The sequence below is a fragment of the Gigantopelta aegis genome, unplaced genomic scaffold (assembly GCF_016097555.1).
Source record: "Gigantopelta aegis isolate Gae_Host unplaced genomic scaffold, Gae_host_genome ctg3995_pilon_pilon:::debris, whole genome shotgun sequence".
Lineage (NCBI taxonomy): Eukaryota > Metazoa > Mollusca > Gastropoda > Neomphalida > Peltospiridae > Gigantopelta > Gigantopelta aegis.
The window spans coordinates 15,703-36,745 of NW_024533619.1; the positions used below are offsets into that span (position 1 = coordinate 15,703).

The following is a 21,043-nucleotide window of genomic DNA, read 5'->3' on the forward strand; positions in this document are numbered from 1 at the left end:
ACAAGAGGGGCAGCAATCATATTGGTAACATTGGTGTGACCAGCCAGGGAAAGGAAGGGGGGGGGGGTGGGGGAGGCAGGCCCCAGGACAAATCTAAACTCACCCTACGGGTGAAACCGCCTACGCCTAAGCGCCCTACCCCATACCTCTGTCCAACCACAGTGCCCTCCATTCATTGTGCCCCGCAAAAAGAGTTAAAATCCAACGTTGATATCACTAGGAGAGTGACATAGTGGTTGGCAACATAGATACTGATAAAAGTGAGGCAGACTAGAGGAAAGTTTTGCGTCTGGCCACATGGGCGTACATAGGATTTTGAAAAAGGGGGTTCCAAAATAGATTGCAGAGATATTGGGCATATATTTCTGTTGAGTTTTGAAAAGGGGGGTTCCAAAATAGATTGCAGAGATATTGGGCATATATTTCTATGTTGAGTAAATATAATAATGTCAGATATATTAAATTATAAAAAAAGCGATTTCAGGTGGGGTTCGGTCGAACCCATCGAACCCCCCCTATGTACGCCCATGGGCCAGCCACTGGTGAGGAAACGCACCCTGGTTGATCACTTGGAGCCGAGGAGCCTCGTTATAAGAGGGCGGTGCACATCATGACGGACCCCCCCCCCCCCCCCAACAGGCCGATCGAAGGGTGATGCTGGTGTCACCAACCAACCTCTTGCCCTGGCAGCTGGTGCAAAAGTAACTAATAAGACTGAGTCTAATAGCGCTAATCTTAACAGGCCTCAGGGACCAATAAACTTAATTTAGATCATCTTATAACAGCTCTCGATTTGGTTAGGATCCTACCTGGCATTTTTTTTACCCGAGAGATCAAAAAGGTCCCTCTTCTAAATTTAATTTTGATGACATCGTCACAGCCTCTAGAGATGCCTGTGAGGTCCTAAACCAACATCTAGCGATCAAGGTCGACCCAAACACCATTGAGGCACGTAGTGTCTCATGGTATAAAGCTAAGAACTTGATCTTAGTGGAGTCACGAGCCAATGATAGTGTGGATTAACTTTATATTACTGGTTTCCCTAACTAGTTTTGTCTCATGTCTCATCATGCAGATAGGCCCTTTAAAGTTTAATATTAATAATAGTACTACTAACTTAACTAATAGTAATTGTAATAATGTAAAAGGTTTGGCTATTCTCCAATGGAATGTCCGTGGCCTTCACACCAATGGCCCTGAGCTTAAGAAATATATAGATTTAAATAAAAATATAGATGTTATTGCTATTCCAGTCCTTGATTCAACATTTTACAGTTAAAGATAAAAAGAATAAATTGTTTACAGAATTCAAAATTCCTGGTTATACTGGACTCTTCGAATAACAGCAATATCTCAACTGGGGGGATAGCTACCTTTAGCAGAAATGGAATCCCCAACTCTCAAATTACTGCAGTAAAGAGCCATCCTGGGATAGAGGTGTTGGGGGTAACCTTACATACTAAATCAAATATCAATATTTTTATTATTATGTACACTCAAGGATATCAGGTAAAACCTTAACTACTGATGATTTTTTGAAACCAATTGGTAACTATAATAGAAACTTAATTGTGATTGGTGATTTTAATTGTAAGAATGTTCTTTGGGGCTCTACGGTTACCAATTTGCAAGGCCGTATAATTGAAAATTTTATGGACAATTTAAATATGGCCTGCTTAAATGACGGTAGTTATACTTTTCTTTCAGATACCCACCTTACCTGATCCTGTCTGGATGTCTCTTTTGTATCTAATAATATGGCCCAAGTGTGAGTGGGGGTTCTTGATGATCTTGGTAGTGACTACCTTCCTATCAAAATTACACATAATATTTTGGAAAGTTGGAATGATAAGATTAAAACTAAATGTAAATGGAATATGGATTAAGCTAATTAGCCCAAGTTTAGACATGTGTGGCTTGTTGCATCATAGGCACATTAAAAATTAAGATATTGATATATTTAATAGTAATTTGGTTAAAGCTATAATTGACATAGCCACTAAGACTATTCCAGTATTTTTAAAAATCAATAAACGATCCTCAGTACCATGGTGGAATGAGGAACTTACTAAATTAAAAATTAATTGTAATAAATGTAGGAAATTATTAAAAAAGGACAGGACAGTTGAAAATATTCAAAAATTTAAAGACCGCAAATATGAAACTGAAATTTAGTATTTTAAAAGCTAGAAACGCCTCATGGCATCAGTTTTGTGGTTCACTCAACCATGATTCTAATATCAAAGAGGTATGGTCTAGGATTAAAAGGATTCAGACTATCCAAACTGGTAATATTTTAAAAATAGTAAAATATATCTACACAGATCAACAGAAGGCTAATGCCTTAGGAGCAGTTTTTAAGAAAAATTCGGCTACCACTAATTACTCACTTAATTTTCAGACAAGAAAAATTAAAATGGAAAAAGATAGCCCTGTCCCTGAGGAAAACCTTAACCCGGAACCTGACGTACAGGCCATATAATGCACCATTTAAACTCCAGGAATTGTTCAGGGCTTTTGGTAACCGTAAAGGCTCAGCTCCAGTAGTCCATTCAAATTAGCTAGAAAAAAGTGGTCGACCCACAAGTAATTGCAACAGAATTGATTTTAATGTTTTTTAAATCCGAAAATACCTCATCTACAACATATTAACCCATATGACCCATATGAGAAATATTGGTGTGTGTGTTTTATTAGAGGGTAGGGATACATTTTCCAACATAACTTCTTATTAATTGGTATATTTTTCAAAATTATTTATCATCTTAAAGATAACAGACTGTTCTATTTTTGTCAAATATAATTTTGTAAAAACATTAATCTATGACGTCACAATATCGCCATAATTATCTCCCCTTCGGCAAATCCACAATTTTTCATATCTTTACATTAAAATGTTTGTTCTAAAACTATTTTTAGGAAAAATTATGAAACTAAAAGTGATTTAAATTGTAATAATATGCATGCCTAAATAATTAGTGTAGAGCTATTGATGGTATGTTTTTTGTTATTCAGGTGATTTATATACATATTTGTGAACTTTTAAATTTGTGCATTGGTAAACAAACTTTTTTAAAATCATTGTCAACTGTTTTCTGTGTGTTTCTGTTATTGCATTGTCCCTGCTTTGTGATTTGTGTAATCTATAATATAATAATGCAAGGCCGTTTTAACAGGTTTCTGACCGTTTCGGGACTAGCTTCTTATCTCTTGATTTGTACTTATGACCGCTTTTTTTATACTTGACCGAAGCTGCACTTCGCAAGGTCATTTTTGCACTCAGGACTAGTCTACTACTACACATCATGCTAAACATTGCATTCAAATATTAATTCCACAAATACAATGGCATTGGAAGCCGTCATCTATGTCATTTAACGTAGATGTGCCTATATACACGACTGTATATATATATATATATGTAAATTTATTAAAGACATATTGTCACAGACCACTGACCTATTTAATGGTCTAACAAAGTATTACCTGAACAAAAATAATTTGATTTGTCCCTAAATGTACTTTATTCAACCATCTTCAATAACCACCATACTCCATTTATTAATATTTTTTAAATTAATTGAATTATGGCAATGGTCCATAATTCAAAAACTAAAATTGCCAAGAGGGTTGACTTGGATTTCACTCCATCATGGTTCAATTAAGGTGATGCGATAGCTAGATTTAGTTTCCAACAATTAATGTAATTTTTATTTATTATCCATTTTTTAGAGAGAATAAGGTCCTTAAATCCGTGACAGTATGCCTTTTAAATCACTTGTAATTCCGTTCTATGCATTGCTACTTTCAGTGTATTTGATACGTCAGTGCTCACGGTGACTGTATGTTTGAGTTATTCATGGCTACATTCAGTGTATTTGATACGTCACTGTCACTGCATTTTATAAAAGTTATTCATGGTTACTTTCTGTTTATTTGATACGTCACTGTATTTTTTTTAGTTTATTCACGGCTACTTCCAGTGTATTTGATACGTCACTGTCAATGTATTTTTAGGTTTATTCGCGGCTACTTTCAGTGTATTTGATACGTCACTTTCATTGTATTTTTAGGTTTATTCGCGGCTACTTTCAGTCTATTTGTTATGTCACTGTCACTTTATTTTTGAATTTGTGCATGGTTACTTTAAGTCTATTTCATATACCATTCACAGTAGTCGACTTCACTCTTTGTTGAAATCGGAGAATTGGAACCACTCGTACAGCGTCATTCTCCGCAACCGACAGAACATTCCATATCCGTGCATCGTTTTGTGTCGCATGTCAACTTAAAACACCTATAGCAAATTATCTCAAGCAGCTTTTCTATGGATCTAACTCAGCATCATTATCATCTACGCTAATCCAGTGTCGATATTGCAACAACAACAAAAACACTCGCTTGCTGTGACAGGCTACAACATTTGATTTGGAGGCATGGTTTGTCAGTTTTAAGTTTCACATGCCATTTTCAAAAGACAGGAAAACAAAAAAAGTTCAAACTATTCCTTTCACCAATAAAAGTCAGTAGATGACTGCACAGAAACTTCACAGCTTTGTCCAGTTTTGTCCGAGGATGACTGCACAAATTTGTCCAAGTTGGTCAATAGATGTTTGCACAAAAAGTTCACAGATTTATCCAGTCAGTAGATGACTGCACAAAAACTTCACAGATTTGTCCAACTTGTATTGGAAATAACAAAACAATACTAATGTTGTGTGCAATTTACAAATCAATCTGCTTAGAAATGAATAACTTGTAGTAAATTTCTTAGTAATAAAAAAAGCGTCCCTAGCCTGAGTACTCTGACTGTAAGAGAGCTAGACGGACATTTGGACATAAATAATGAGAGCGTGTTTATGTTCAAATGTCCGTCTAGCTCTCTTACAGTCAGAGTACTCGGGCTAAGGCGTTCCCTGTGGGACGGACTTGTAGTTTTAATGTTTATTAGCCTATTGAACAGACCCATGCTAAAATCACCCAAATTAATTTATTCCCAATTAACTGAAACACTGAAATAAATGTGAAATGTTTAATGTTTGTGGTTATTCTTGAATATTCCGTTTATTTAATTATGACCCATGCTCAGCAGTTGATAGGCCTATCTACATCACTGGCGTAGGAAGCGGGGAAGGGGGTACTTTGTAGCAGCATCGATGGTTTATATATTAATTTTATACGTGTGTGTACCCACCCACCCCACTTTTTGGTATCTTCCTACAGGCTACACTCATGTATATTAACAAATTCTGGGTACTAGGCATAAACAGTAGCCAACAACGAAAATTGTACCACGTCTTCTTCAAATGACCTTCACATTTGCATGCGGAAAAAACCCGCGATGACTTGTAGTTTGTGCATGTGGTATCGAGAAATCCTTGATTGTTTTATTGAGATCGCACGTTGTTGTTTTTGGAAAATAAACCTACAATGTATGAGATGACTGGAGTTACGATATATTTTCCTCTATAGGCCTACAGTATTTAGCAGTTTGTAATAAAAGCCGTTTAATCGCCACACACGTTACCGTACTGTCATGCGATCTCGTGTGTCACCAATTACCGTGGTACCTAATAAGAGCACGTGTTATTAACAGTGTTCTACACTCGGTTTTATAACTTACTCTTCTTTGGCTAGTGGACAAACAAAATTTACTAGCCAAGCTTAAAATGTTACTCGCCACAGTGCGACACTACTCATTTTGTATCATTTATGAATGTGTTGTAAGTATCTGGATTGTTTTCGCCAAATTACTAAAATCAACGATGAGTTCCAAATTGTACCGACAATTAATACGGAATTCACAGTGATCAATCGGACAACTTCGTAAATAGTGAAATGTTCCGACTGCACAATGATGTCAACAAATTTCATTTGTTTTCGCTGCTAGGACTCTGAACGCACATGGCAAATAATTTAATACTTAGACATTTTTGGAGTCAGTCGCCAGATGGCGACGATAATAACACTGTAGAACACTGGTTAATGATTCCAATTTCAAACAAATTAGTTATGCTCATATCCATTCAACGTCCAGGCATGTCTAGTCTGGGTCCAGTTTCTAACAACACCAGTGATTGGGTCCAGGGCACGGCGTAAGAAGGTGCCAAAAAGTGGGGTGGGGGTATATAAAAACCATCGCTGCTGCGCCCCCCCCCCCATGTACACACACCCCTCAACCTCCATTTAACACATACACACACTGACGTGTAACAGTTATCCTACTTGAGTACTTCTGTCGTCTGCTTTGTCGATCCGCGACCACAACTTCTCTGTGCGCTTCCCCCCCCCCCACCCCACCCCAGCAGAAAAAAAAAAAAGTTCAGGGTCGGTGGCAAAATTTAGGGTAGGTCGGGTGACCGGAAACAAACGATTTTTTTTTTTTTGCCTAATGTATGTTCGCAATGGTGTATGTTGTTAGTGCCAGTGAGAACCCGTTCTATTGGCAATCTTCATGGGTTTCAATGGCAGATGACATCTGTGTAGTGAGACCTTATAGTAATATTTCTATCGTCTCAGTATGTATTATGACGCGGTATGTATTTTGGCGTGCTAACTTTAAATAGCAATTGTGCGTCATCAAAGAAAAGCTATGACGTCAAATGCAGAAATTTTTGTTGACTGAAGTATTTTTTATTGATAAGAATAATGCTGTTTTTTCAATTTGCCAGTTTGCGATAAGTATAAACAATTAAAAATGCCATGTAATTAAAGGTACTATTTTCCGTAAGGCACTTTGTTAACATATTGTACCGTCATATAAATTCGAACATCATACGTTTTCGAACAGCTCATTTATACGCGGTTTTCCACGTGCATACTGAAGGTGTGATGTCAACAAACATCGCAGATTGACAAGAAAAGGTTGTGCATCGTTCGCTACAAAAATGATGCGTAGAAAAATTCCTTGTGTAATTGTAGCAATTAATTTATTGAAAAATAATGTTAATGAATCGCTGTCCAAGTTTTGGGTATATACCATCATGTAAATACAAACGTAGCACTTTACTGCATCGGCTATATGTGTACTCGATGTGCCGTCTGCTTTGTTTATATCAATATCGAATAAGTCATTCACTTTAAAGGGAAATAAATCCGATTCTTTTAGAAAAATATGGAAGCCTGGTTAGACCATTTCTTATTAACGTCTGCGAGACTTTACAATATTCCTTTTCTGAAGGTAAGGGTTCCTTTTTCTTTTTTAGACTAGTTCTCGCACTGAGAGATCCAGATCATGTCAATACACCCGTAGACAACCAAGCACATGTGTTCAAATTTGAAGTTATGTAGCGTTCCTGGTTTTCAGTCTGTCTATCTTTTCATATTTTCCTTGGTTATTATATTCAGTTAAGATTCTGATTATATATCTTACTAATTACATTAACAGCATGATCTAACTCTACTCACTTATGAATATCAGGAACGTTATTTTCTCATTGCTACGAGGGATAATACAATAAGTGTCGTGCAACCGTTTTAAATGTTGGCAAAAGTCCGTGCAAGAGTGTGGCCTGACTGAATCAACCAATCAGGTTGGTCAGGTTGCGCTGGGTTGTTTTTCTGTGAGGTTAGTTTTTGTGTGCTGTGTTGTTTTTCGTTTTATATATATATGTAAACATGTTTGCTTCCATTCCTAACCGTCTACCCATTTAAACATACGTTTAACCAATGTATATCTTATAAGTTTCGGTTATTAAAATTATAAATTAACTACGTAAAGAGTCGGGCAATGACCCATGTTACGTGTAAGGTGTAATCGTCCCATATAGAATTCCGTGTTTTTACCGTGCACGAACTGTCCGCTTAATCGTTTTGGCTGAGTTAGAGAACGGACGACCCGTCTGAATAAATTAAACCTGATTAAATTAGGATCTCGTTGATTTTAATAAGCGGTCTTCGTCATTGTCAATGGTTTGTAACCCCATTCCGAATAAGTGAGTCCTAATTATATGGATTAACGACTACTTTAATAGGGTGTTTTGGTTAAAAATAGCTTTGAAGGGGGCTGTCCAATATATATGATTTAACGGAGTTTGTGTACACCGGCATGGATGGGTAATCGTATAAGGTGTAGAGCCTAATTATTTGGTGTGGGCTGTCCTGCAGATGTAAATTAAATTCCGCGAATATTCTCTTTGTCGGGATTATCCACGACACATTCATACACGTCCCTAAATATAAATATTTATTTGTATGGATATGGGTGTAAATTTACTTATTTAGTGGTAGTCAATTCATATATGGATTCTTAGAGGACTACCATACATATTTGTTATTTGTTTGTACTCCCTCGAATAAATGTGTAATCTGTTTATTTGTTAGTTTGGGTTTTCTGTGCTAGTCAAGTCGGTCTGGTTTATAGTAATTTCAGCCTTCTAGAGAATTATTAATCGACTCTTAGTACCAGCAAAAGTCTACAACCGAAAGGGGTAGCCGAACCCGTGGTCCCCAGATTGGGACCCGAAAAGTAAGTTTCATTACAAGTGGAGCCGACGTAGGGACCCGAAAGTTAAATTTCAGTACAGTTCTTTATTCTTGTTCATGAATTGTTTTCTTATTCTTAAGTTCTTAACTCTAGGGATCCAAATACAGATTGACTGAAAGATATAAAAAATAAAAGAACTAAGTACTGTCTTTTTTATATCAATACATTAATAATACTAGAAAATTATATATTCACTATTTTGTAATTACAGTATTTACGGTACAATCGAGCCAACCATGTGAAATATAAAATGTGTGTTTACTTATATAATGTCAGGGCTCGAGGTAAAATATCCACCCCGGTCCCCCCATCCCCCCCCCCCCCCCCCCCCCCCCCCCACTATATAATATTTTTTTGAATTTAGATTAATGTGCATGTAACTTTTAAAACTGGGTGCATGCGGTGCATGCTAATATTTTTCAAGTACTGTGTATTGCGTATACTAGTATCCTGTTGTCTACCAGATTCAGACTCAAGTTGTTGAATTTTGCGTATGCATTTCGTAATCTGTTCGCCGCATAAAAACTATAACTTTTATCTTATGGGCGCATCCATTTTGTATCCCATAATCCTACTTACAACAATGGCAGCTTTCCAGTCGATTCGTCCACTGGACAATTCGTCCACGGACGATTCGTCCACTCACCTCGGTCAATCCGTCCACTCGATGACTGCATTTTTTTCAATCATATTAATAGTTATTTCTTTGACATTGTAATCGTTTCTTAACATTATTTTGTGTATACTATAACCAAAAAAGTAAAATAGAGAGAATTCAACATTACTATCCAGTTTTTATTAACTGTTTGTATTCATTATCATGCGGATGATTCGTCCACTCGCTCGTACACAATGTGGTAAATAGGTAATGCAAGCCTCCGCGTCGGAAGACTTTATTACCCCCCCCCCCCCCCCCCCCCCCCGTCATGTTCTCCTTCAATGGCGTAAATTCTATCCACTGTACCCTCCCTCGTCACGTTATGCCTAATAACCTCGAAATAAAATAAAAACGTGTTGTCTTCAATTCCAATTTAATTAAATGTACATTAAAAAACAATTCAACAAACCATAGTTTGACACCCAATAGCCGATGTATTTTTCGTGCTGGGGTGTCGTTAAACATTCATTCATTCATTCCGTCCATACAGGTAGTTAGCGGTGCAGCTTTGAAATAAGGCGTGTTGTTTTAGACGCTACTGGATCCAACTTGGTGAAACAGCTTGAGCAGTAATGAGTCTGCATTGCTAATTACTTCACAATATCACAATAGAGGACACCTGTACACTTAACACATTGAAAGGGAAGGACTAAAGATTATCTTTACTGGGCACATTGTACTAAAAACATCCTACGACATGTAGCGTGAAAGGCGTACATTATAGAAACAAACAATAACCTAATAAATAGAAACACCAAAGAATTATGTCTGCAGAGCATTGTTACAAAAACATCAACCAAGCGTAATCTAATGCAATATAATTTATTTTCACCTTTGTAAATTTATGACACAGCAAAACAATATGGGGTAATAATGGACAAAATAAAAACCCAGTGGACGAATCGTCCGGTACTGATTTTTTGTAGTGGACGAATCGTCTCGAGTTCCTCAGTGGACGAATTTTCAGTGGACGAATTGTCCAGTGGACGAATCGACTGCATACCCAATGGTGCCCTTATGGTCATTTCCGTGAAATATATGTGCGAAAATTTCCGGCAATATCTCGGTTATATCCGTGAACGATATTAGGGAAGGTGGTCGAGACCGACTTTGGGGTATCCACGCGCATAACACAGTTGTTGTCGTCACTGACAAATTGAACTCCCGCCAGATCTGTGATCAATACATAGTACCGTAACTGCCTTGAACATTTTCAACCTCAGATATGGGCACTTGATCAGATGATTGCGAACGTGCAGGACCGTTACTCGCGTAGTTGACTCGAAGTCAGCCAGTGATTATTTCAATCGCAACTTCTCGTCGAATTCCGTAGGCTAATTTATATTATACCAACAGATCTTATCGACTTAAAAAAGTTGATAACTTTCTTAAAACAAAACACAAATATCTGTAAGTTTATGTAATAGGCCTATTTTAGATTTCTGTAAGGCGTATACGTTGGGTGGAATTTTCAAATTTGATCAAGAATCAGTAATAAACGCAGTTGTATAACGTTCCGGTACTGTTAATAAATAAATATAGGTATTGCCGAATTATTCCGAATAGCTTCGTAAAAAAACAAAACGAAGTTGCCTTATTTTTGGTGCATGCAGAATTTTAATAGTGCATGTAACTTTTTTTTCAGCATGCACGCGGTGCATGTAGATTTTTTTTTCCATTTCTAACCCTGTATATATAACATTAAAATCAATAACCCAAGAAATATAAAGGAAATTTGTTACATGAAAACCAAAAGATTTATATTAAATGTGGGTATAACATGTATATTTTCTTTACCATTGTTTTAGGCGTTCTTAAATCTTGTCGTCTGCACATGTTGGTTGCCATTACGTTAGAACTATCTCCCTTGGCCAATGGTAAAACAACGGGTGATATATAATCGACAATAAAATTAAACGAAAGCGGAATTTCCCCTCAAATAACTAAAAGTACTCTAGCGAACTTCACAACACAGTTAATTAATTCAAACCAGGTTATTTGACCACTACAACACCCAAGAAAATCTTTCTAAGGCATATTCTTAGACCCAGTGATTTTCCGCGATCGCGAAAAACGGACGAAATTCCCATTGTGAAATGGAATTACGATTTTCCGCGAAGTTAAAAAAATTAATACCATTTTACTTTTGCCACACACTGTAAAACTGAAGATTGGCCAGTGTGCAGTACTATTGGCAAACGTGTAGTGTCGTATTTACCGGGGCTACATTCACCAGACCATGCGTTAGTGAAACGTTTGCTGGCTAACTTGAGACTGGTTTACTGCTTAGTCTGTTACGCCTGCGCAGACGGGACAGGTTTTTTTCTTCAGGAATAAGTTCAGCCAGCAGTTTGTCGCTAACGCTCATCTTGGAAGACTGATTTTTACGCTACACATTAAACCGAATGACAACTTCGGGAACCAGTCAAAATATGTTTGCAAACGGCTGGCTGAACATTGTAATGTTACTTTATTTCCGCTGTGTCATGCGCATACTTCACATTGCAGACGACGTTAGACTGTCAAAGTGGTGATAAAAATAAATGTTTACGTTCTGTTAACACTAAGCCCCGTTGAATAAAACAGTGCACTCAATTGTTGGACAAATATGCTTTATGTAGTTGTTATAATTGTAACCTTTGATCCAATTTTTCGCTACTAATATGAAGGCCTACTTTGATTTAACAACAAATAGTGACGCATGTCGATGCCAGTAAATTTTTTCGAACCCTTGTTTTGGTTTCGTACAGAGTAAATAAAACAGACCCAACGGTAAAAAATTTTATATGATACATTTGACAAAAAGTACTTTTTATTTGTTTCATCTTTTAAAACTTAAAAAATTAATATTTTGTCAATAATTATTTAAAAGTAAACAGCGTTGTCTGCTTGTTATGTTAATTTGTCACAACTTGTGTTATTTAAATTGTTAATTAGGCCTACATGTTGTATTCTGAAAGGGAAACGAAACGGAATTTACAAAAACATGAAACGGAAAATTGTTTTTTTTGAAACTGAAAACCACTGGGTCTATATTCTGCTGTAATAAACGATCGCATAGACATCCGTAAGGCTGCCAAAAGGTTTTCAGTCCCAGTTACAACACTGTATGACCACTGTAGAGGGAGATTGACGTGTCATGTAGCAAATCTGGACCTCAAACCTTTTTATCTAAAAATGAGGAAGCTAAACATCTTGGCCACATCCAAGACATGGCATACATACACATTTTTGTGGGGGATCAGACAACTCGGACCGGGGGACAACTCGGCCCAGACATCGCGGCCACGGGGCCGAGTTATTAGACTGATAGACGGGGCATGCTGTGACACATTATATGCGTGTTAAGTATGATAGTTGGCCATGTCGTAGTATAGAAGTATTGTACTATAGTAATAATAATGCATTATACTGATAGATACCGCCAACTATATGGTCACCATTAAGAATGACAATTGTGTATGTCGTAGGCGCATATCGTAGTGTCGGATGAGTTTCTACAAGTATTGTACTATAGAAATAATGCAAAAGACATCATTTGCCAAATTCCCACATTTATTACATTAAATACATACGCACATATGTACGCAAAAAACCCAACAGAACACATATACATAAATAGTTATAATAAAGAAATAAAACACCATCAATCACCAAAAGAACATAGAAATAAAACGTCCAACAAAAGATAAAAGTCAGTGTGCAACAGGGGCGTACAGCTTTCCACAGGCAGACAGGAATCTAGAAGTGGACACTTCACCATCTGTGTAGCGTCCCCACAGTTCGAAAATTTTCTCCTGCAGATTCCCGAAAGCGTTCCTCTGTCGCCGTCGCATCTTCCTCTGAGACGAACCGGCATGTCAGAGGAACCAGCCTGGCTTCAGTGTGGAGCATGGGAACCAACTTGTAGAAGGGAGGGGCTGTTCCAAGGGCACGGTGGTTCAGTCGGTGATGCCAGCCCTCCACATCGTTGTTGGTCCTCACACTGGTTGAAGACTGACCAGGCGTTCACAGACCACACAGACCACACACTGCTCCTCATTCACATAGTCCATGAGGGTCACCAGTCAACAATTTATCAATTTAACAAAAAACAAAAAACACGTTCTTTTATTTCTGTGAGAATACTTTAATTTAAAAAAACAACACTTGTTCAACAATATTGTTCAACAATAGACAAGATTGTCCATGTGCCGAGTTGTCGCTGGACTCCGGGCCGAGTTGTCTCGCGGTGGGCCGGGTTATCTCAGAACTCTGGGCCGAGCTGTCTCGACGTGGGCCGAGTTGTCTCAGAACTCTGGGCCGAGCTGTCTCGACGTGGGCCGAGTTGTCTGGGCCGAGTTGTCCTCCGGGCCGAGTTGTCTGGCATTCTTTTTGTGCTGCTACGGAACATTGTTTATTTGTAGAAACTATCGCGTGTTCAAAAACATATGACGTAACTTCCTCACAATATATCCAGACACGGTGTCGGAAAAACGTTTCTGCTGCAACCAGTATTGTATTTAAGATCTATAATTATGTCAGTTTCGTGGATTATATTGCAATGAACAGTTAAGAAAGATTATTTAGCTTTTAATTCAGAATTCATTTCAGAAATTTGCAATATTTGCTTATCTGTTTGAAAACATTATGGGAGGATACATAAACATCCCTCTACCTCCAAATTTTCTCAATGAATTTTACTCACCTGCTGCACGAAATATTGTTGTCTGCTACTATTGAAACAAACACAAGGCAATTAGATCACTGCTATGTCAATCTATTTTTATGGACGTTCGAATGAATCCCCAGGCCTTATTTTATATGCACTGCATATGATTATAGGCCCCTATTGGGTCAGGATTAAACGACATTCAAGTGCATATTACATCTTAAAATAATATCTTATTTCACATGAAATATAAAGTGAACATTATTTTGAATAATTATAATACTAATAATAAACAACAAAAAAGTCTCGAATGGCTGTCCGATTTACTCCCACCCTATCGATGTACAAATAGTGACTATGTTTGCACTGGGCGTTAGGTTTACATATGTGACAGTCTGGTTAAAATGTATTTTAATTGTGTTATTTTTGACGTGTATTATTAATATGGAATTTATGGACCACCACACATCGTTTCCATTTGTTTAGAGTTGTTTTTCTTAAATATTGGTCATTCACAAGTTATCTGGGTGTTCTGCATCAAAATACATACCGCATCAAAATGGTTAGAATATTACAGTATGCACATGTAAGCTAAAACTAAAACTAAAACTAAAAATCTCACTATATATTGACTTTAATGTTTATATTTTAATGATATATATATACATTAGGTTATGGCTCTGTAAATAATAACAAGAAAAACATTATTTTTACACTACGTGAGATCGTTGCTTATCTGCGTCAAAACCCATACCGCGAGGATATTTTAAAATAACACACCTGTTCACAAAACACAGACAAGTCACGGTCACAACAGTTAGCAGCATGTTAATCTTTGATTGTAACACAAAGGCTATCAGCAACCTGTCTATTACTTTTTTATGTTCAATGGGTGGATTTAATAAATTACGGCCATTAAATAAAATACTATTTTAAATGAAAAATTTCTCCAGTTTCAGTCTGATTTGAACATGTTTAGTGCAATCGAATAAAAAGTGTTTCACATCCTCCAGTTTGCTACACACTAAACAATTGGGTGTATCTGATTTTGTAATTTTAAATTTAATATTATTTAGGCCTATGGATACACCCATTCTCAATCTAGTGATAATTTTGGTAGCTTTAATATTGGAAGAAACTGGTCCAGGTGTTGAAGCCTTTGGTTTAATGTAAGCATGCCACATCAGGGTTTCTGCCAGAGGGTAAAACGGGTATGGCACCATACCCAAAATTTAATTTTTTAAAGTTAATTTTTTGACATAATTAATTACTCTCATCATTACTGTATGATTTTCTTAACCCTAGCCCTAAACTTAACCCATTTTCTCACTGGGGGATGTCCCCCATACCCCTTGTTGACTGTGGTTGCATTCAATTCCATAGCGCCATACCCAAAAGTTTCTTTCTGGCAGAAACACTGCACGCCCTGGTATGGTGGTCCTATTCGGTTTGCCAAAGGCCTCCAAGGCGTGGCTCTGCTATTGAGTTTACCTCGCTATAGCAGGTATCACCCTTATTTTTCGTATGGTTTTCTATCCACATCATCGCATACAGTATGGCTAAGAGTTCAGAAGTATAAACTGATACATTATCCGTAAGCCTGGCCCTTATGGCTATAGGTTTATCTAAATCATTTAAATTTTGGATAATGAAAGCCATTCTTGCTCTGCCTGTGGTGGGGCCAAATCATTAATAAAAATACCAAACAATGTAGGCGCTATCACAGCCCTGGGGGGGATACCGTTTTCAAATTAAAAGTGGTGGAGAAATAACCATTACATTAATGACAAATGTTTTGTCTTCAAAAAAATTTGCAATAAAGGTGAACATTGCTCCTTTAACCCCCATTTGATATGCTTTTATTAACAACCCGCATCTCCAGACCATGTCATACGCCTTTTCTATATCCACAAACATACCTCCTGCCTTGTGATCATTCCAAAATGCATTTTTAATTTTGGTTTGAAGTCTAACAAGGTGATCAGTGGTTGAGTGGTGTTTACCTCCAGAGAGTGGATAAGGCAATGGTTAACCATGCATTCCATGGTCTTACAGACGCTAGATGTTAAGGATACTGGTCTATAACTGGCTCGGTCAAGAAAGTTCTTGCTCTGTTTTGGAAACGCAAACACTTCCGCATGCTTCCATATCAGGGGAAGGTACTCTCTCGCCCAAACCAAGTTAAAGAGTTCCAGAAACAGCGCAAGGGTTTTGGTAGGCATATTTTTAAAAAAGAAGTAACTAAACCTATCTGGCCCTGTAGTCCAGTCAAATCAAGGTTTGACCCGCAACTAATTGCAACAGTAACACTTTTTACGAGAAATTACTCAGAAAGTGTTTAGAAACAACATATAAAAAATATCAGAAAATATCGGTGGGGGAACATGCTTAATTTTGCGACCAAACTTTGTCCCTACAGTATATTTAAAATATGACGTCGTGGGGCTTCGTACACATCAAGGGAGATAATAACGTTTTGTCCTTGACATTAAATTGTTGACATTTTTAGTGCTATGAAAGATAATTTTACAATATTACATGTTCTGAAAGCTTTTGTTGAGAATTTAAAACTTTAATGTGATAAATTAAGTCCAAATGTGTTTATTTTACATCAGAAAATAAAGTTTCATGGCGCATGCTTTCAAATTCGTTTGCATCGTCACTGCGTTTTGTTTAATTTCTAAAACATTCGATTTATGAAATTCTGAATAATCGATCCAATTATTCAACTCTGACATCAACAATTGTGTACTAATAACAAATATTTAATAAAAAATATTACGAAAAACGCAATTTTGTTCTGCTGTTTTAAAAAATATTGTAAAGTTGCTCGTTCACATTTTTTAAAAGTATGGAAGCCCATATGGATCCACTGCAAATAGAGAGTATTTGTTTACAATTTATTCGTTAGAGACAAAATTACGAATGTTTTTTTCTCCATGGATATGCGAAATAGAAAAACTATTCAATAAAATTGTTAAAAAAAGATTTAATATATATATATATATATATATATATATATATATATATGCATGTACCATCAATAATATAATAGTGCAAATGTGTGAAAATAGATTATTTATATTTGTATATATTTTGTCAGACAAATTTGTATTGTGGCTTTGACGCATGTTTTGTTTGTTACATTTTTATTGTTAGTGTTAATTTTGGGGTCATTGACTTATTTTCTTGACTCGTTTCTTTTTCATTTTAATTTCTGGAAATATTTTTATTCTTCGTATAATTCTACTTCACTCGGCTTGTTAAATTTTCATTTTTATTTGGTTCCATAACTTACACTTTTCACCGTTTAATTTAATTTTATTATAATATCAAAGCTTGCCTTCACATTCTTCAAAGTTTATTTTGCTTGCTTATACACTGGATATAGTACCGGGTATTTATTATTTATTATAACAAATATCTCCTCTACAAATATTTGTACGTGTGCTTCTGAAAAGAATATTCCTTGTAAAGGATTCTCAACTGAAAGTATTGTCTGTTGGTCAAGCAACACTATAGGTATCTAGTCCTCGTTTACATTCAGCTCCTTTACTGATTTCATTTGTCATTCAACTTCACCATCAATTTGGGTCCAAATGTTTTATCGATATACTCAATAGCCTTGAAACTAGTGCTTCTGTCTCCCAAGGAACTGATATACTTGGTTTTCTTTCTGCCTAGCAGCTTTGTACAGTGTGTTGCAGACCACAATTCATGTACACTTGATAGAAAGAACACCTTCGACAGAATTGGAATAGTAACATGTGTTACACCCGGATCCAAAAGACGAACACTTGTGTCTCAGAACGAATTAATAACACTTGGAGAAAACTGAAATGTCTTCGTACAAGCCAACATCAAATAGCATGTCAACTATGAAATTTGATAAACTGAAGCGTCTCACAACAGCAGATCATATCTTGTCTTCAGTGAGTTGGCCACTCAGGTTACACATTCCAGGATGGTCGGGACGTATGCAGATGTGCCAGAATGGTTTATACCCAGGACAATCATCTGTGACTTTCGTACCGACGATCGACATGAATGCTAGCGATCTTTTCTGTATTTACTCAACGATGGTCTTTGTATCTAATCATTCCTGGCGATAGGGATCAACATCAGTATTAACCTTTGATTTACTGGGAAGTAAACACTATCATCAAGGAACCTCCTGAAATCCCCTCTGCTCTATTGCCTTGTGATTGGGAGGGTTACATACTGAAATGAGTTTTATTTGCTGCATTGGCTATATAATGAGTGGTTTGGGTCTCCAGCAGGTTATACAGAAAGTGTATGCATTTATTTCTGTCAATTCTATACGGAGAGGAAAGACAGTAAAAGTACAACTTGTTCTTGATACTGCCATACAAGATTTGCTTGTCTCTCGAACGTTTAAAATTACATTGCCCTATACTGAATTGGGTAACGAGCGCAGTCCTCAGTGTTGAAGATGAAACCGTAGCTGATTCCACAGTTGACATTTCAAACGTAGATATCGAAATACACACCCAGGTAGAAGATGTGAGGGTAGACGAGGAAAAGGATACCAAAGAAAAACTATTTTTTAGAATGCGGCTGTCAGTTCTATCTTACTCACAAGATCTGGAAAAAGACAACCTTGGAGTATACTTTATGTTCAAGATTGGTCATCATGTTCTACGAAGACGTGATCGCTTTGAGCTGAATTTTCTTCCCTCGATAACCAATGTTCAACAATGCATGCTGCCAGTGATGCCGATAAGGTGATTTCCAAAGCAGCTGGTGCAGGCATACAGCTGGTCACTTATCAGTGAAGACACAAACCTTCTTATCGTCTTGTACCGCTATGCTGCTATTAAATCAAGCAAACAATACTTTTAGACTAACAATATAAACCAAAGTGTGGGATATCTAGAAAATGAAGATGGTGCTTAGGCAAACAAATGTGTTGCTTACTTCTTGTAATAATCTGCAATTAGTTTTGTGATAAAACATCAAAGCTTGTTTGTATTGAAAAGGGAGAAGTCCTTAAAAATATTTTTGTCCACCAAAATTGCAAGAGTTTTATTGCATACTTTGTGAAAGAAGATTTAAGCAAAGACATTGCAATTAAGTATGATTTACACAAACCATGCCTCCAAATCAAATGTTGTAGCCTGTCACAGCAAGCGAGTGTTTTTTTGTTGCAATATCGACACTGGATTAGCGTAGATGATAATGATGCTGAGTTAGATCCATAGAAAAGCTGCTTGAGATAATTTGCTATAGGTGTTTTAAGTTGACATGCGACACAAAATGATGCACGGATATGGAATGTTCTGTCGGTTGCGGAGAATGACGCTGTACGAGTGGTTCCAATTCTCCGATTTCAACAAAGAGTGAAGTCGACTACTGTGAATGGTATATGAAATAGACTTAAAGTAACCATGAACAAATTCAAAAATAAAGTGACAGTGACATAACAAATAGACTGAAAGTAGCCGCGAATAAACCTAAAAATACAATGAAAGTGACGTATCAAATACACTGAAAGTAGCCGCGAATAAACCTAAAAATACATTGACAGTGACGTATCAAATACACTGGAAGTAGCCGTGAATAAACTAAAAAATACAGTGACGTATCAAATAAACAGAAAGTAACCATGAATAAACTTTTATAAAATGCAGTGACAGTGACGTATCAAATACACTGAATGTAGCCATGAATAAACTCAAACATACAGTCACCGTGAGCACTGACGTATCAAATACACTGAAAGTAGCAATGCATAGAACGGAATTACAGTGATTTAAAGGCATACTGTCACGGATTTAAGGACCTTATTTCTCTAAAAATGGATAATAAATAAAAATTACATTAATTGTTGGAAACTAAATCTAGCTATCGCATCACCTTAATTGAACCATGATGGAGTGAAATCCAAGTCAACCCTCTTGGCAATTTTAGTTTTTGAATTATGGACCATTGCCATAATTCAATTAATTAAAAAAAATATTAATAAATGGAGTATGGTGGTTATTGAAGATGGTTGAATAAAGTACATTTAGGGACAAATCAAATTATTTTTGTTCAGGTAATACTTTGTTAGACCATTAAATAGGTCAGTGGTCTGTGACAATATGTCTTTAATAAATTTACATATATATATATATATACAGTCGTGTATATAGGCACATCTACGTTAAATGACATAGATGACGGCTTCCAATGCCATTGTATTTGTGGAATTAATATTTGAATGCAATGTTTAGCATGATGTGTAGTAGTAGACTAGTCCTGAGTGCAAAATGATCCTTGCGAAGTGCAGCTTCGGTCAAGTATAAAAAAGCGGTCATAAGTACAAATCAAGAGATAAGAAGCTATCAGAACGGTCAGAAACTGTTAAAACGGCCTTGCATTATTATATTATAGATTACACAAATGCACAAAGAGGGACAATGCAATAACAGAAACACACAGAAAACAGTTGACAATGATTTTAAAAAAGTTTGTTTACAATGCACAAATTTAAAAGTTCACAAATATGTATATAAATCACCTGAATAACAAAAAACATACCATCAATAGCTCTAAACTAATTTATTCATGCATATTATTACAATTTAAATCACTTTTAGTTCATAATTTTTCCTAAAAATAGTTTTAGAACAAACATTTTAATGTAAAGATATGAAAAATTGTGGATTTGCCGAAGGGGAGATAATTATGGCGATATTGTGACGTCATAGATTAATGTTTTTACAAAATTATATTTGACAAAAATAGAACAGTCTGTTATCTTTAAGATGATAAATAATTTTGAAAAATATACCAATAAGAAGTTATGTTGGAAAATGTATCCCTACCCTCTAATAAAACACACACACCAATATTTCTCATATGGGTCATATGGGTTAATATGTTGTAGATGAGGTATTTTCGGATTTAAAAAACATTAAAATCAATTCTGTTGCAATTACTTGTGGGTCGACCACTTTTTTCTAGCTAATTTGAATGGACTACTGGAGCTGAGCCTTTACGGTTACCAAAAGCCCTGAACAATTCCTGGAGTTTAAATGGTGCATTATATGGCCTGTACGTCAGGTTCCGGGTTAAGGTTTTCCTCAGGGACAGGGCTATCTTTTTCCATTTTAATTTTTCTTGTCTGAAAATTAAGTGAGTAATTAGTGGTAGCCGAATTTTTCTTAAAAACTGCTCCTAAGGCATTAGCCTTCTGTTGATCTGTGAGATATATTTTACTATTTTTAAAAATATTACCAGGTTT

The 21,043-nt window shown here is 36.3% G+C and overlaps 1 protein-coding gene across 1 annotated transcript in view; it reads left to right on the forward strand.

The window, feature by feature from the left end:
- Nucleotides 1–21,043, forward strand: part of LOC121392512 (hemicentin-1-like) — a 61,974-nt gene that overhangs the window by 11,422 nt on the left and 29,509 nt on the right. The window lies entirely within an intron of this gene.